The 17,030-nt window shown below is 40.8% G+C and overlaps 1 pseudogene; it reads right to left on the bottom strand.

The window, feature by feature from the left end:
* Nucleotides 1–13,087: 13,087 nt before the first annotated feature.
* LOC114102810 (septin-7 pseudogene) lies at nucleotides 13,088–14,293 on the bottom strand (annotated as a pseudogene).
* Nucleotides 14,294–17,030: the final 2,737 nt, after the last annotated feature.

Here is a 17,030-nt window from a genome sequence, read left to right as displayed (position 1 = left end):
AATGTCAAACCTAATTGATCTAGGACATCTCATCCCCATAAATTTATAGGAAGATGATCCAATACATATGGCTGTATAGTTCCTTCACATCTTTCAGGATCCTTCCAATCCAATACCATTGCACTTCTATGGGGATTAGTCACCACTCCTAGGCCTCGAAGCATTTGAGTGGCTTGTTGTAATGGCCAATGTTTTGGCCATTCTTGATGAGATATGATGCTAAGGTCTGCACCTGTGTCCAGTAGTCCATTAAATTCATGTCCTTGAATGTTTAGTTTTAGCATTGGGCGAGAATCTAAATTTAAAGACAGCATATCCCAATCTACACCTGTGGAGCCTAATCCCCTGGAACCTCTTTCTATAGTACTACTGGAAAATTTATCATGCAGGCTGGGTATTATTAATAACTGTGCTATTCCATCTCCTGGTGAAATTACTGATATACCTCTTGGAGAACTAGCTATAATTTTTATTTCACCTTAATAATCGGGATCAATTACCCCAGGACTTATCATAAGTCCTTTTAGAGTAGAAGAACTGCATCCTAACAATAAGCCTACTGTTCCTTGGGGAAGAGGTCCTTTTACTCCTGTGGGAATGATTTGAACTCCCATCTCTGGAGTTAGTACTGCTCTGGAGGAGGTGCAGATGTCCAACCCTGTGCTCCCTCTGGTTCGTCTGATGAGAGATCTGATGGATAATGTGTCCTGGGCACTACCCTGATGGTGTTGCTGGGTTCCTCCATGGTGTTTCTGGGTTCCTCCAGTGCCCCGTATATTTGTGGTCATGGGCCCTGGAGCATTGGGCCCCCCTGTCCGTTTTTTGGCAATGGAGCCCGATGCCTTTCTCCACGATATCGTGGGTAAACATCTGGTCCTTGTCCTTTTTTTGATGACAGAGTACCCTCTATGATGGTTTGAGAATGGCATTCGTTAGCCCAATGTCTCCCTCTACGGCATCGTGGGCAAATACCCGGTATTCTACTCCTTTTATACCTAGCTTTGTTAAACCCTCCTCCTATGGGGCAATTCATTTTAAAATGTCCTGTTTGTTCACAATTGTAGCATGTTTTTGGCCTGGCATCTAAAGCCTATTGTACTGCAGCTGCCAAGACTTGCCCTTGTTCATTAATGGCTCTACATAATTTAATATGTGTTTAAATCTCCATGTTTCCATGGTCTAATGACCTCTCTGCACCAACAATTTGCTTGGTCATAAGCCAGTTGTTTAATTAATGGCATTGCTTATTCTGTATCCCCAAAAACTCTGGTAGCTGTTTGAATAAGCCTATCTACAAATTCAGCGTAAGGTTCATTAGCTCCATGTATTACCTTAGATAATTGACCTTGTAAATCTCCATGTCCTTGTAAAGTCTTCCATGCCCTAACTGCATCTGCAGCAATTTGTGAGTATATAGCAGGATCACATCAAATTTGTTGCTGCTGATCCTCATAAGGTCCTTTTCCTAACAACATATCTAGATTTCTCTGAGGATAACCAGCTGCTACATATTGCCTAGTCGTCTCCGTGCAAAATTCCTCATTGGCAACCTTCCATAACAAATATCGCCCTCCATTTAGCACAGCTTTACACATACTAGCCCAATCTGCTGGTGTCATGTCCAAGTTGGTAATGGATTCGACCATGCTTACAGTGAAGGGTGCTTGGGGACCATAGGTTGTTACAGCCTCCTTTAACTGCTTCACTGTTTTGAAATCTAAAGCATGGTGAATTTGTGGCCCTCCTGCCTGCTCAAGTACAGGACATGCTAATCTTTGAGGTCCTGTCTCAGGATCCCATCTATCAACTACAGGGTTTGAGGGCCACTCAGCTGTCTCCATAGGTGGAGCTGTTGGTTGAATTATGCCCTCTGGTGATAGAACAGAGTTAGTAGCAACCTCCTGTTGTAGCTTCCCCCCTGATACCTGTTTCTCCTCTAAGCTTTCTTCCTTTAAATTTTCTTCCTCTATCTGACTAGCTCGAGAGACCTTCTCTTCTGCTCCATCTAACATGTTTTCTACTATAGTCTGGACCTCTAACAATTTACTTAACACTCTTTCAGTTTGTTTTTTTACTAATTTCTAATCTACTATAAAGATAACGCAACCCAACAAGATAACACAAAACAAAACCAAAACAGAATGAAACAAAAATGGAACAAAAAATCGTTGTATCAATTTTCCTATTTTCTTGACATGTGCATTTGTGGTCTATTTCTATCTCCTCCTCAGGGGCGAACAACTTCAAACCTTGAGCCAATCATTTTTCCCAGTTTGCCTGAGAAAGTTCTAGGGATAGGCAGCTTGAAACATAAACAAAACAAATCAAAACAAGAACACATTGTTTTTTGAAATGGTCACCCATTCTCTCGCCTTCCCTCAGGGGTGAGCAATTTCACTTATCTCCGAGCTTCAGGCGTTCCCCGCACGGTCCGCCAAACGCCGCAGTCTGGCTGGGCACAAATTACGAGCCACTGAAGCAGGAATAAATTTTATTTCTGAACTCCACCAGCACACTCCACACATGCTCCTGGGAACTCTCCCCAATGCCACGCGGCTCCTCCAGGAACCAGCAACCTGAAATATCCCTCCTCCGGCACTTCCCCAACCAATGGGAACTTTCTGGGAATCCCCGCGAGAGCTCAAGCGAAACTCAATGGGAACTCCGCCAGAACTCAAAAGTCATCATCTTAATGGCTCACTAGCATCACCTCTCAACCACTACTTCTGGCAAAAATGCCATGCGTCATCCTGACTCTGCTGTGGCCCTCAATAATTAGCCCTTAATGTTCAGTTCAACTGTCATCTTCTTCAAGATGTTACATCTTTGAACTTTTACAATAACTGCCCATGATAGTTGCATTGCTTATTTATTAATCATTTTTATTATTAGTCTTTTGACTAGGCCTTAAAGTCTCCAGGATTTGTGATTATATTCTACTCATCTTCATGCTACAGTGCACTAATAAATAATTTGATCATGTAACCACTGTAGTGTTTTTTAGTTGTTGAATATCACCAAGTTTGTTGTTTCTTTTAGATATTTTTATCCCATTGACATTCACATTTACATGGTCCAGTGCCATCTAATACATGGCTCAAAGATGTTGTGCAACCATAAAGTTTACTGTGTACCCAAAGGTTTTCATTTCCTCCAAGAAATACCCACATCCGCTAAGCAGCGAATCCTCATCCCCTCCTCCTTCCAGTCCATGGCAACCATGAATCTACTTTTTTGTGACCATGGATTTACCTGTTCTGCATATTTCATGTAAATTGAATCATAAAATATATTACCTTTTGTGTCTGGCTTCTTCACTTAGTGTGATGTGTTCTAGGTTGAGTCCTATTGTGGCACGTATCAGTATTTTATTCTTTTTTATGACTGAATAATATTCCAGTACCTGAATATAACACAATTGTTTTATTCATTCATCCATTGATGGGAATTTGGATTTTTACCCCCTTGTGGTTGTTTTTAGTAGTCCTGCTATGAAACTGCATGTATGTGAATTTGCTTGAATACCTATTTACACTGTTCTGCGTATATTCAGATTTAGGAATAGAATTGTTGTTCATAAGATAATTCTATTTAACTTTTTTTTTTTTTAAATTTTTTATTGTTGGCTGTTCAAAACATTACATAGTTCTTGATATATCATATTTCACAATTTGATTCAAGTGGGTTATGAGCTCCCATTTTTACCCCATATACAGATTGCAGAATCACATCAGTTACACATCCATTGATTTACATATTGCCATACTAGTGTCTGTTGTATTCTGCTGCCTTTCCTATCCTCTACTATCCCCCCTCCCCTCCCCTCCCCTCCCCTCTTCTCTCTCTGCCCCCTCTACTGACATTCGTTTGTCCCCCTTGTATTATTTTTCCCCTTCCCCTCACTTCCTCTTGTATGTACTTTTGCATAACTCTGAGGGTCTCCTTCCATTTCCATGCATTTTCCCTTCTCTCTCCCTTTCCCTCCCACCTCTCATCCCTGTTTAATGTTAATCTTCTTCTCATGCTATTCGACCCTACTCTGTTCTTAGTTACTCTCCTTATATCAAAGAAGACATTTGGCATTTGTTTTTTAGGGATTGGCTAGCTTCACTTAGCATAATCTGCTCTAATGCCATCCATTTCCCTGTAAATTCTATGATTTTGTCATTTTTTAATGCAGAGTAATACTCCATTGTGTATAAATGCCACATTTTTTTTATCCATTCATCCATTGAAGGGCATCTAGGTTGGTTCCACAGTCTAGCTATTGTGAATTGTGCTGCTATGAACATCGATGTAGCAGTGTCCCTGTAGCATGCTCTTTTTAGGTCTTTAGTGAATAGACCGAGAAGGGGAATAGCTGGGTCAAATGGTGGCTCCATTCCCAGCTTTCCAAGAAATCTCCATACTGCTTTCCAAATTGGCTGCACCAATTTGCAGTCCCACCAGCAATGTACAAGTGTACCCTTTTCCCCACATCCTCGCCAGCACTTGTTGTTTGACTTCCTAATGGCTGCCAATCTAACTGGAGTGAGATGGTATCTTAGGGTGGTTTTGATTTGCATTTCTCTGACTGCTAGAGATGGTGAGCATTTTTTCATGTACTTGTTGATTGATTGTATGTCCTCCTCTGAGAAGTGTCTGTTCAGGTCCTTGGCCCATTTGTTGATTGGGTTGTTTGTTCTCTTATTGTCTAATTTTTTGAGTTCTTTGTATACTCTGGATATTAGGGCTCTATCTGAAGTGTGAGGAGTAAAGATTTGTTCCCAGGGTGTAGGCTCCCTATTTACCTCTCTTATTGGTTCTTTTGCTGAGAAAAAACTTTTTAGTTTGAGTAAGTCCCATTTGTTGATTCTAGTTATTAACTTTTGTGCTATGGGTGTCCTATTGAGGAATTTGGAGCCCGACCTCACTGTATGTAGATCGTAGCCAACTTTTTCTTCTATCAGACGGCGTGTCTCTGATTTGATATCAAGCTCCTTGATCCATTTTGAATTCACTTTTGTGCATGGCGAGAGAAAGGGATTCAGTTTCATTTTGTTGCATATGGATTTCCAGTTTTCCCAGCACCATTTGTTGAAGATGCTATCCTTCCTCCATTGCATGCTTTTAGCCCCTTTATCAAATATAAGATAGTTGTAGTTTTGTGGATTGGTTTCTGTGTCCTCTATTCTGTACCATTGGTCCACCTGCCTGTTTTGGTACCAGTACCATGCTGTTTTTGTTACTATTGCTCTGTAGTGTAGTTTGAAGTCTGGTATCGCTATACCGCCTCATTCACACTTCCTGCTTAGCATTGTTTTTGCTATTCTGGGTCTTTTATTTTTCCATATGAATTTCATGATTGCTTTCTCTATTTCTACAAGAAATGCCGTTGGGATTTTGATTGGCATTGCATTAAACCTATAGAGAACTTTTGGTAATATCGCCATTTTGATGATGTTAGTTCTGCCTATCCATGAACAGGGTATATTTTTCCATCTTCTAAGATCTTCTTCTATTTCTCTCTTTAGGGTTCTGTAGTTTTCATTGTATAAGTCTTTCACCTCTTTTGTTAGGTTGATTCCCAAGTATTTTATTTTTTTTGAAGATATTGTGAATGGAGTGGTTGTCCTCATTTCCATTTCAGAGGATTTGTCGCTGATATACAGGAATGCCTTTGATTTATGCGTGTTGATTTTATATCCTGCCACTTTGCTGAATTCATTTATTAGCTCTAATAGTTTCTTTGTAGACCCTTTTGGGTCTGCTAGGTATAGAATCATGTCATCTGCAAATAGTGATAATTTAAGTTCTTCTTTTCCTATTTTGATGCCTTTAATTTCTTTCGTCTGTCTAATTGCTCTGGCCAGTGTTTCGAGAACTATGTTGAACAGAAGTGGTGAGAGAGGGCATCCCTGTCTTGTTCCAGATTTTAGAGGGAATGCCTTCAATTTTTCTCCATTCAGAATGATGCTAGCCTGAGGCTTAGCATAGATTGCTTTTACAATATTGAGGTATGTTCCTGTTATCCCTAGTTTTTCTAGAGTTTTGAACATAAAGGGATGCTGTACTTTGTCGAATGCTTTTTCCGCATCTATCGAGATGATCATATGGTTCTTATTTTTAAGTCTATTGATGTGGTGAATAACATTTATTGATTTCCGTATATTGAACCAGCCTTGCATCCCAGGGATGAATCCTACTTGATCATGGTGCACAATTTTTTTGATATGTTTTTGTATCCGATTCGCCAGAATTTTATTGAGGATTTTTGCATCTAGGTTCATTAGAGATATTGGTCTGTAGTTTTCTTTCTTTGAAGTGTCTTTGTCTGGTTTAGGTATCAGGGTGATGTTGGCCTCGTAGAATGAATTTGGAAGTTCTCCCTCTTTTTCTATTTCCCGAAGTAGCTTGAAAAGTATTGGTATTAGTTCCTCTTTAAAGGTTTTGTAAAACTCTGCTGTATACCCATCCGGTCCTGGGCTTTTCTTAGTTGGTAGTCTTTTGATGGTTTCTTCTATTTCCTCAATTGATATTGGTCTGTTTAGGTTGTCTATATCCTCCTGACTCAATCTGGGCAGATCATATGACTTAAGAAATTTATCTATGCCTTCACTATCTTCTAATTTATTGGAGTATAAGGATTCAAAATAATTTTTGATTATCTTCTGTATTTCTGAAGTGTCTGTTGTGATATTGCCTCTTTCATCCCGTATGTTAGTGATTTGAGTTCTCTCTCTTCTTCTCTTCGCTAGCATAGCTAAGGGTCTGTCGATTTTGTTTATTTTTTCAAAGAACCTACTTTTAGTTTTTTCAATTTTTTCAATTGTTTCTTTTGTTTCGATTTCATTAATTTCAGCTCTGATTTTCATTATTTCTTGCCTTCTACTTCTTTTGCTGTTGTTTTGCTCTTCTTTTTCTAGGATTTTGAGATGAAGTATGAGATCATTTATTTGTTGGTTTTTTCTTTTTTTAAGGAATGAACTCCAAGCAATGAATTTTCCTCTTAGAACTGCTTTCAATGTGTCCCATAGATTCCGATATGTTGTGTCTGTGTTTTCATTAATCTCTAAGAATTTTTTAATTTCCTCCTTGATGTCTTCTATAACCCATTGATCATTCAGTAACCTATTGTTCATTCTCCAAGTGATGTATTCTTTTTCCTTCCTTCTTTTATCATTGATTTTCAGTTCCATTCCATTATGATCAGATAGGATGCATGGTATTATCTCTACTCCTTTATATTGTCTAAGAGTTTCCCTGTGACATAATATATGATCTATTTTTGAGAAGGATCCATGTGCTGCTGAGAAAAAAGTGTAACTGCTTGATGTTGGGTGGTATATTCTATATATGTCAATTAAGTCTAGGTTATTAATTGTGTTATTGAGTTCTATAGTTTCCTTATTCAACTTTTGTTTGGAAGATCTGTCCAGTGGTGATAGAGGTGTGTTGAAGTCTCCCATGATTATTGTATGGTGGTCTATTAGACTCTTGAACTTGAGAAGAGTTTGTTTGATGAACATAGCTGCACCATTGTTTGGGGCATATATATTTATGATTGTTATGTCTTGTTGGTGTATGGTTCCCTTGAGCAGTATGTAGTGTCCCTCTTTATCCCTTTTGATTAACTTTGGCTTGAAATCTATTTTATTTGATATGAGTATGGATACTCCTGCTTGTTTCCGAAGTCCATATGAGTGATATGATTTTTCCCAACCTTTCACCTTCAGCCTATGTATGTCTTTTCCTATCAAATGCGTCTCCTGTAGGCAGCATATTGTTGGGTCTTGTTTTGTGATCCATTCTACTAGCCTGTGTCTCTTGATTGGTGAGTTTAAGCCATTAACATTTAGGGTTATTATTGAGATATGGGTTGTTCTTCCAGCCATATTTGTTTATTTATGTTACTAAACATGGTTTGTTTTCCACTTTGATTATTTCCCCCCCTTTAGTGTCCTACCTCCCACTGTTGGTTTTCATTGTTATTTTCCATTTCCTCTTCCTGTAATGTTTTGCCAAGGATGTTTTGAAGAGATGGTTTTCTAGCTGCAAATTCTTTTAACTTTTGTTTATCGTGGAAGGTTTTAATTTCATCTTCCATCCTGAAGCTTAATTTCGCTGGAAACACAATTCTTGGTTGGAACCCATTTTCTTTCAGTGTTTGAAATATGTTATTCCAGGATCTTCTAGCTTTCAGAGTCTGTGTTGAAAGATCAGCTGTTATCCTGATTGGCTTACCCCTAAATGTGATCTGCTTCCTTTCTCTTGTAGCTTTTAAAATTCTCTCCTTATTCTGTATGTTGGGCATCTTCATTATAATGTGTCTAGGTGTGGGTCTCTTATGATTTTGCACATTCGGCGTCCTGTAGGCTTCTAGGATTTGGGGTTCTGTCTCATTCTTCAAGTCTGGGAAGTTTTCTCGTATTATTTCATTGAATAGATTGCTCATTCCTTTGGTTTGAAACTCTGTCCCTTCCTGTATCCCAATGACTCTTAAATTTGGTCTCTTGATGTTATCCCATATTTCTTGGATGTTCTGCTCATGGTTTCTTAACAGTCTTGCTGAGCTGTCTATGTTCTTTTCAAGTTGAAATACTTTATCTTCATTGTCTGATGTTCTGTCTTCTAAGTGTTCTACTCTGCTGGTAGTATTCTCAATTGAGTTTTTAAGTTGGCTTATTGCTTCCTGCATTTCTAGGATTTCTGTTTGTTTGTTTTTTATAACCTCTATTTCCCTGTATAGTTGATCTTTTGCTTCTTGGATTTGTTTATGTAATTCATTGTTGAAGTGATCTTTCATTGTCTGATTTTGCTGTCTGATGTCTTCCTTGAGACTCCAGATCATCTGAAGCATGTATATCCTGAATTCTTTATCTGACATTCCATCTGCTGTCGCTATTACCTCTTCTAACGTTGAGTTGACCTGCAATGCTTTTGGTCCTTTCTTTCCTTGTCTCTTCATACTGTTCGCGTTCCTTTCTACTTGGTGAAACTGTTGTGCTATTGAATTTTCCCCCTATTTATTTATATTGGTCTTGTATAGTTGCAAAGTCTCCCTCGCAGGCGCGGGCGGCGGCTCTGCCCCTCCTCCAATTGGGGCAATGTGCCTACCACACCGGCAGGCCGCTGGGCCTGCTCTGCCAGTCGGTAGCAGGTCCGCCGCCCTTGCAGGCGCGGGCGGCGGCTCTGTCAGTCTGCGGGCCGCTAGGCTTGTTCTGTCGGTGGTCGCAGTTCTGCCTACTTTGCAGGCACAGGCAGCGGCACTGCCCCTCTGCAGGCCTCTGGGGCTGTACTGCCAGTGGGTCGCAGGTCCGCCTACCTTGCAGGCGCGGGGGGGGGGTCGGCTCTACCCTTCCTCAGGCCACTGGGCCTGTTCTGTCTCTCGGTTGCAGGTCTGACCTGTTCTGATGGTGGTCACAGTTCCCTCTACCTTGCCGGCGCAGGGGGAGGGGGCGGCTCAGCCTCTCAGCAGGCCGCTGCTCCTCTTCTGCCGGTGGGTCGCAGGCCCGCCTACCTTGCAGGAGTGATTGGAAGCTCTGTCCTGCCGCGGGCCACTGGGCCTTTTCTGTCGGTGGTCACCGTTCCCCTACCTGGCAGGCGCGGGGGGTGGGGGGCAGCTCTGCCCCTCAGCAGGCCGCTGGGCCTGCTCTCTATTTAACTTTTTGAAGAATCACCAACCACAGTGGCTGAACCTTGTCACATTCCTACAAGCAATGTATGAGATTCCAATTTCTCTTCATATCTTTACTTAAAACGAATGAACACACTAATGGGGATTCTTTCCATGGTGTTGGATGCTCTGCCTCATCCCTGGTCCAGAGCCCTGAAGCTGGCCAAACATGGATGGAGACTCTGCAACTATAAGCCAAAAGGAGATCTCCTTCTCCTGGTCATTCTGGTCAGATGTTTTGGCCACAGCAATGAAGAGCTGACTAACACAAAGGTCCACAGCTGATTGAAAAAAGCCTAGAATAAGTGGTCCAGCTACATTCCTGCTAAGTGGGACACCTCTCTGGTGATCAGACTTGATAGTTTTCCATTGCTTTTAGGATAAAGATTAAGCTCCCTTTTGAGAGCTAACCAGGTAGTTCCTGATATAACCTTTTCTCCTATCCCCCTTTGCCATTTCTCAATGTCAACCCTTCACTCCAGCCTTTTAGATTTTTTTTGCAGTTTCTGATTAATATACACTCTGCCTTTTCTCTGGGGCTGCATAGTTGTGACCAATGATAGTTAGCTACCATTACTGTGAAAAAGTCCTTGTGATAATCAACATAAAAGGAGGAATCCTTTATTGTGGGCCACAGTTTCAGAGGTTTCAGGCTTGGTTGGCCTCTTTGGTTGCTCTTGGGCCTGTGTCAGGACAGTTCATCATGGTGGCAATAAGTGAAAGAGCAAAGATGCTCACTCACTGTGGCCTGGAAAGCAAAGGAGGAGGTGGCTGGTGTCTTGAATATTCCCTTCAAATTCACACCATCCATGGCTTAACTTCCTCCACTAGGCCCCACCTCCAAAGGTTCCCCCTCCTCCCAGGAGTCACAGGCTAGTGACTACACCTTCAGCCCATGGACTTTGGGGAACATCCCAGATCCAAACTACAGTGCCATCTTCTCCTTAGAAAACCATTCCTTTCCACTAGTCCTCTCCCACCACCTCCCTCCCCCAACCCATCAGTGGCTGAGCTTCACTGGTCCTTTTCAGGGTTAAAGACTCCCACTGTGTGCTTAATTATTTTGCAGCAGAAGTATTTAGCACAAGGCTGGGCAGGGGAGGCTGAGAGCAGCTTTTTCCTATTATACACACAGGTCTTCTACAAAGGGCACTAAAGCATCCCAGTGGTGGTGGGCATTTCCCATTGGCCAAATACCATATGTTCCTCTGGTTCTCTGTGATGGAGAAGGAAGAGGTCCTGTGGGAGGGTGGCTGCTGGTTCCAATCTCCTTCCTCAGGGGCTTCTCTCACCTTCCAGAGTGGTTAAGGCCTTTGCCTTGTTGGACAAGTTGTGGTCTCCAGGAGCCAGCAGGAGCGGTCACTGAGGGCCTGGTCTGCACGGCTCCACTCCCTAACATGTAGATGAGCTCTTGGGCATCCATGCACCTTCTTGGGCCCTGCAAGCCCTGGCTGGCCTCTGTGGAATGAGCGCCATCCATGCCCTGCCTGCTGCCTCCTGAAGACACCAGGTCTTCAGCATGGGCTTTGGCTGGGATGGGCAAGAGTGGGCTAGGAGACCAGCAGCCCACAGGGTCCTGGGTCCTGGGTCAGACCAGTCACTGCCACCATCTAGTTATCCAGGGAGGGTGGGGGGAGGAAGGGGAGCAAAGGGGAGGGGAGTCTCACCTGTCCTTCAGGGCCTTGGCCAGCCTCAGTTTTCAATCTCCCTTCCTTGTCCCTGCCCTGCTCACCCATCATGGCTGACTAGCTACTTAACACCCTAGTCCCTGGGATTGTCTTTTCCTTTCACTGTTCTAGGCAACTGGTTCCTAAACCAGTAAAATCACCCCGCCCCCCTTTACTGACTCCACTTTCTTCTCTTGCTCCCCAAGCTCCATCTATGTCCCTTTCATTAAGGATCTTCCTTCCCTCACCCCTGAGGGAACCAGCTGGGGAGACCCATCACCTTTATCTACTGGTCTCTGTCTTAACTGCAGCTTCTGGTAAGTGGTGGTTCATGTCCATTTACTTTCTTCAGAGCCTCTCTTCCTGTGCACTCTTCTGAGTCCAACACTGGCTCCCTTTTGCCCTTGGCCATGGTCTTCTAAGAACATTCTCTTCCATCCCCCACTCCCCTCATAATATGAGCAGCTGGTTCTCAGATTCTAGGTCTCTTTGTCTTTACCCTTTTCAGATAAATCAAAGGTAGACAGAAGAACGTCTGGGCATTTGTGGGATCAGAGCCTACGCTAAGGACTGGGTCAGAAGAAATTCTCTTTTGGGGGTCTTTCCACGGAAGGTCCTTTGATTTGCAGCGCCACATCCTACCTTATGGCATGTCACACTCTGAGATATTGGGATATCTTGTGTGTCCCTGATGTGATCTTGAAGTGCATTCTGGCTTAATGTCTTCTTTCTTGTGTTGTTATTTTAACATCACAACATTGTTTATTATGTAAACTTTTTAATACAACAAAAATACAGCAACATAATATATGGATGTAACTAAATACAGAATGGCAACTTTTTTCTCCTTAAGAGACCATGATTCCCATTGGTAGTAAAACAAAGAGACTTCATTATAGGCAGAAACAGGTCAGTCATTAGCCTCACAATTTGCCTAGAAATGATCTATAAATGCATTTCCACTGGCTACTTATTATAAAATGTAAAGAGGGAGTTAAAGGAAAATTTCTTTGTTGGTTCCTATAATATGAAAGATGCTATATTCTATTTTAGCAGGGCCAGTATATGGAAAAATAAGGAAATTAAATGTTATTACAAAAATGAAGGAGTTATGAGATTCTGGATAAAGAGTGCACTAAATGAGAATAATATGTATGTAAAGAATCCAAAACAAAAAGCAGTTGTTATTAAAAAGCTCTAGGTGCATTGTAAGGATATAGGGTTTTTTTCCATGTGTATTTTTAAACAGTGGAAGTGTCAAAAATTAGGGTCAACTGTGTTAGACTAAATTACATTATTTTATAGGCTGCATAATATAACTGCATATATAACAGTATTATAATTATCCTAGAGAAGCATAGTTTGCATCATTTTGTGGCCATTTATACTTAATAAAAACCTTCTGGAGTCCCTTTCTTTTGGAATATCCTGTAAACAATTAGACCACCAGAGCATGATTGTACAACAGTAAAAATGTTCTCTTGAATTAAATTGAAGAGATCTTTTGAATAAAAATTTTCAAAAGGAAAAGAAAATATAGAAAGTTACTTAGAGCTGTTATTTTGTAAGTACACAATCCTCTACCCAATTTTCAAGGCATCTTAATCTCCATCATCATCATCAACAACAACAACAAATTTTGTCATGCTATTAAATCCATCATTATGGATAAAAGTGGTACAAATTTGTCAAATGGAGCCCACAAACACTGATGTCCAATCTGGCATATTGGCAACTAACACATAATGGGAGGTCAATAGAGAGTTTAAAAGATCTTCCCTTTCTTGGTCCTTTCCAAGGTCCCTGAGGAGTTATGTTGCTCTAAAGTACATTGTTGAGCTTCCCAGTTTGCTTTCTCCTTCACAAACTGACATCATTTTCTCTCTAGTTCCTTATGTTGGGCTTCCAAATTCTTTTTCATTGGCTCATGGCGTCACTACACCTTGGCTTCAAAGTCCTTCAGTTTTTAACTTTTCCTTGACTTTCATCTCAAACACCTGCTCCATCTTCATTTCCACCTTCTTCATCTTGGCTACATGCTCCCTCCTTTCTCCTTCCCTTTGTGCCAGAGAGCTCTTCATAAGCTGCTCTTTATTCTTGTTTTATCAACTCCATTGTAAGTTCCAGCTGCAAGTTTTCTGCTTCTCTCATTCTCATCATGTACATTATTAGTAACATTTTTCAAGTCCTGCATCTATGTTCTTATCAACATATTTATTAGTATTGTAAGATCAAAATGCTCACATTTTCAACTTCAGCCACACCCCAAGGATATGCTGCCTCCTTCTGACCCTTTTGCCATTAACTTCAATAATAGTATTACTGCCTCTCATAGCAAGAGGTAAATGGCCCTTTATCTTTTTAACCGGCTTATTTTCTTCCTCATCCTCTGTTTCTGGAAATTCATATGTTTTTATTTTTTGTTCCTGAATTTCTTTCATTATCTGTTTTTTAAAATTTTGGCATTTCTAGTGGGAGTGTTCTGCTTTGGCAGTAAGTGGAATGCTATTCACTTTTTCATGCAAACACTTCATAAACTCAGTATCCAATGGTCCATGTCCTGAAGGAGCAACGAAGTATAACCATACTGTACTTCTCTTATCGGGCATCTTATGTCTGTTCACTAACGTTGTGCATTTAGGTAATCCTCATATTTACTATCAGTGTCACCAATAACAGGCTGCCAGCAATGACTATTGTCCACAGCATCTCCAAGCCCTGGGGTATCAACTATTGTGAGCAGCAACTGAGCACCACCTACTTTGATTTAATCTTTGGATCATTCCACCAGCAGTCTGGATACTCAAGAAAATACAAATCTGTGAGGAATAATGAGTTGATTAATGTTGATTTTCCCAGTCCAGATTCACCTACTACCATATGTGAATTCAGACCCTCTCTTCTCTGATTTTCTGTAAACTTGATGTGGGAGATTGGCAAATCCCACAGAGCCTTCAAGGTTCTTCATTTGAGCTACTCCCCAGTTGTGGATAGTTGGGCCTCTTTGTATGTTCCTTCAACAGTGTCTCTAATGCTTAGTTTATTTCATGTCTGTGAAAATCCTGGAGACATGGAGGGAATATTCGGTGGGGTATGAGGGTGGGGTTTTTTTATCTATTAGTTTGGATCTGTGTTTTTAATAGGGGTTAAGAGATGCATTTGATGGCTGCAGTGACAGTCCTGTTATTTCACCGACTCTTGCTCCAGCACCTGAGAGCCCTCTCACAAAATGAGTTCTGGAGATAACATTGAACACATCCTAATCGAACATTCACCAAGGTTAACTTCCCCTGGAATTCCTGGGGCTAGGTTTTACCCAGCTGTTCTATTTTTGACAGATTTTTTTCCAGAATTATTTTTTATTTAGCTCACCTTCTATTTTATGGCCCTTCTTATCATAAATTCATTTTTGTATTATGCACACTTAGGTGATACTCTTGTTTGACCAGCATGCCAAAGTTGAAACATTTCTATGTGCCCTTCAAAATTATTTGTGTGTGTGTGTGTGTGTGTGTTTGTGGAACCGGGGATTTAACCCAATGGTGCTTTACTACTGAGCCACATTCTCAGGTTTTTTAATTTTTTATTTGAGACAAGGTTTCTCACTAACTTGCCCAAACTGACCTCCAACTTATGATCCTCCAGCCTCAGCCTCCTGAGTTGCTGGGATTACATGTGTAGTCCACTACTCCATGTTTAAAATGATTCCTAAACTGCAATCATAAGCATAACATATAAAAGCTTTTGGCTTTATGGCTATCTACCTATTTTTTTTTTTTATCTCTTTGGCTTTCTGTTTAAACTAAGTGTTAGGTGCAGGACAGGCTGAATAACTTGTCTGCAGGGCATGCCAAACAAAGTTAGCTGCAGGATGACCTGGCTTCTCAAACCCTCTGTCTGGTTCTTTATCACCTGTTTGCTTCAAGCCCAAATGCCCAAACTCCTGCTCAAGGCTGAACACTTAACCCCGCTTGTGCCAACAAGGCAGCTTGCAGACTCAGAGATCTCATTAGTTTTGGGCTATAAAAACTCCCTCCTGCCAGGCCCCTCTCTCTTTTGCTCTCTTGCTCTGTCTCTCTCTCTCTCTTTCCTTCTCTTTCTCTCTTTTCTTCTCTGTTGCACTGCTGCAATAAAGATCTCTTGGTCGCTCCGAGTGTTGTGGTCACTTTCCTTTCACTAAGATAGGAAGTTATTTGTGTTGCTTGGAGGTTTTCTGGGTTTTGTTTTTTAATCTCAGCCCACTTGCAAAATGCAATCAAAGAATTAATTCTTTATTTGAGACTGAAGAAAATAGAGATTAGATTAGAAAAATTTTTTTTCTGTATAAGCTGTTTCATGTGGAAATTTTGACTCAAGGCTTAGATATGGTGTGCCAACAAAAAATCATAATGTTTAGTTGTTGTATTAGTATTTTATTGCTATGATCAAAATATCCAAAAGAGGAAGAAGGATTTATTCTGGCATATGGTTTCAGAGGTATCAGTCCATGGTTGGCTTGCTCCAAAGCAGAAACATCTGAGTAGAAAGGCATGGAAGAGGAAAGATGCTCAGCTTATGGCAGCCAAGAGAGAGAGAGAGAGAGAGAGAGAGAGAGAGAGAGAGAGAGAGAGAGAGAGAGAAAGGGAAAGGGACAGGGATAAGAAGTAGTTTCCAAAGGCACATCCCCAATGAACTATTTCCTCCAACCTTGCCTCACCTGCCTACAGTTTGTAAGTCCTCCCAGTAGTTCATTCATGCCATTAATCCATCAAATGCATTAATCCCCTGATAAAGTCATAATAACCATGAGTACATCACTTCTCCCAAACCTGACCTCCAGACATTGCTGCATTGGGGACCAAGCCTTCAACACGTGAGCTTTGGGGGGACATTCCTGATCCAAATGACAACAGTCATATAAACATATGACCTTAGATTGATTCAATTTCTTGTGAATGTAATTTGTATCCAACTCTCATTTTACAAATTAATAATTACATATTAACATATTATTCTGTCTCATAAATAGAATTTAATGCAAGTAGATATCTCAGAGATGAGTTAATTTAAATTTGTTTATAAGATAAAATTCAGAATGTCTAGAATTAGCCAGGAGCAGTGGCTCACACCTGTAATCCCAGAGGCTGGGGAGAAAGAGGCAGGAGGATTGTGAGTTCAAAGCCAGCCTCAGCAAAAGTGAGTCACTAAACAACTCAGTGAGACCCCGCTTCTAAATAAAATAAAAAATAGAGCTGAGGATGTGACTAAGTGACTGAGTGCCCCTGAGTTCACTCCCTGGTACCCACCCACAAAAATAAATAAATAAATACATAAAAAGTCTAAAATTGCTAACTTTTTTTTTGTCCGTGTTCCTGGCCATTCAGGATAATATTTATCTCTTTTAGGTGTTCAAGACACAATGTCCATTGCTTTCTATGTTTAGAAATTGCCTCAGCAATTTAGCAAAGACCTAAGCAACTTATTGGGACCCTGTCTCTAAATAAAATATAAAAGATTGGGATATGTGGCTCACTGGTTGAGTGCCTCTGGGTTCAATGTCAGGTACAAAAAAAAAGGCTTTTAATAGTTAATGTTCTAATTAACATGCACAATTCTATACAGAAAGAAAGAGAAAGGGAGAAAGACTTTTAAGCTGCATTTTGATGAAAATATTGGAGAGTGTAGTATTTTTTTTAAAAGAAGTAATTTGTCTAAATTTTAAAAATTTA

Source organism: Marmota flaviventris, chromosome 6, assembly GCF_047511675.1.
Source record: "Marmota flaviventris isolate mMarFla1 chromosome 6, mMarFla1.hap1, whole genome shotgun sequence".
In the NCBI taxonomy this organism is placed as follows: Eukaryota; Metazoa; Chordata; class Mammalia; order Rodentia; family Sciuridae; genus Marmota; species Marmota flaviventris.
This window is presented reverse-complemented; position numbering and strand designations above follow the sequence as displayed.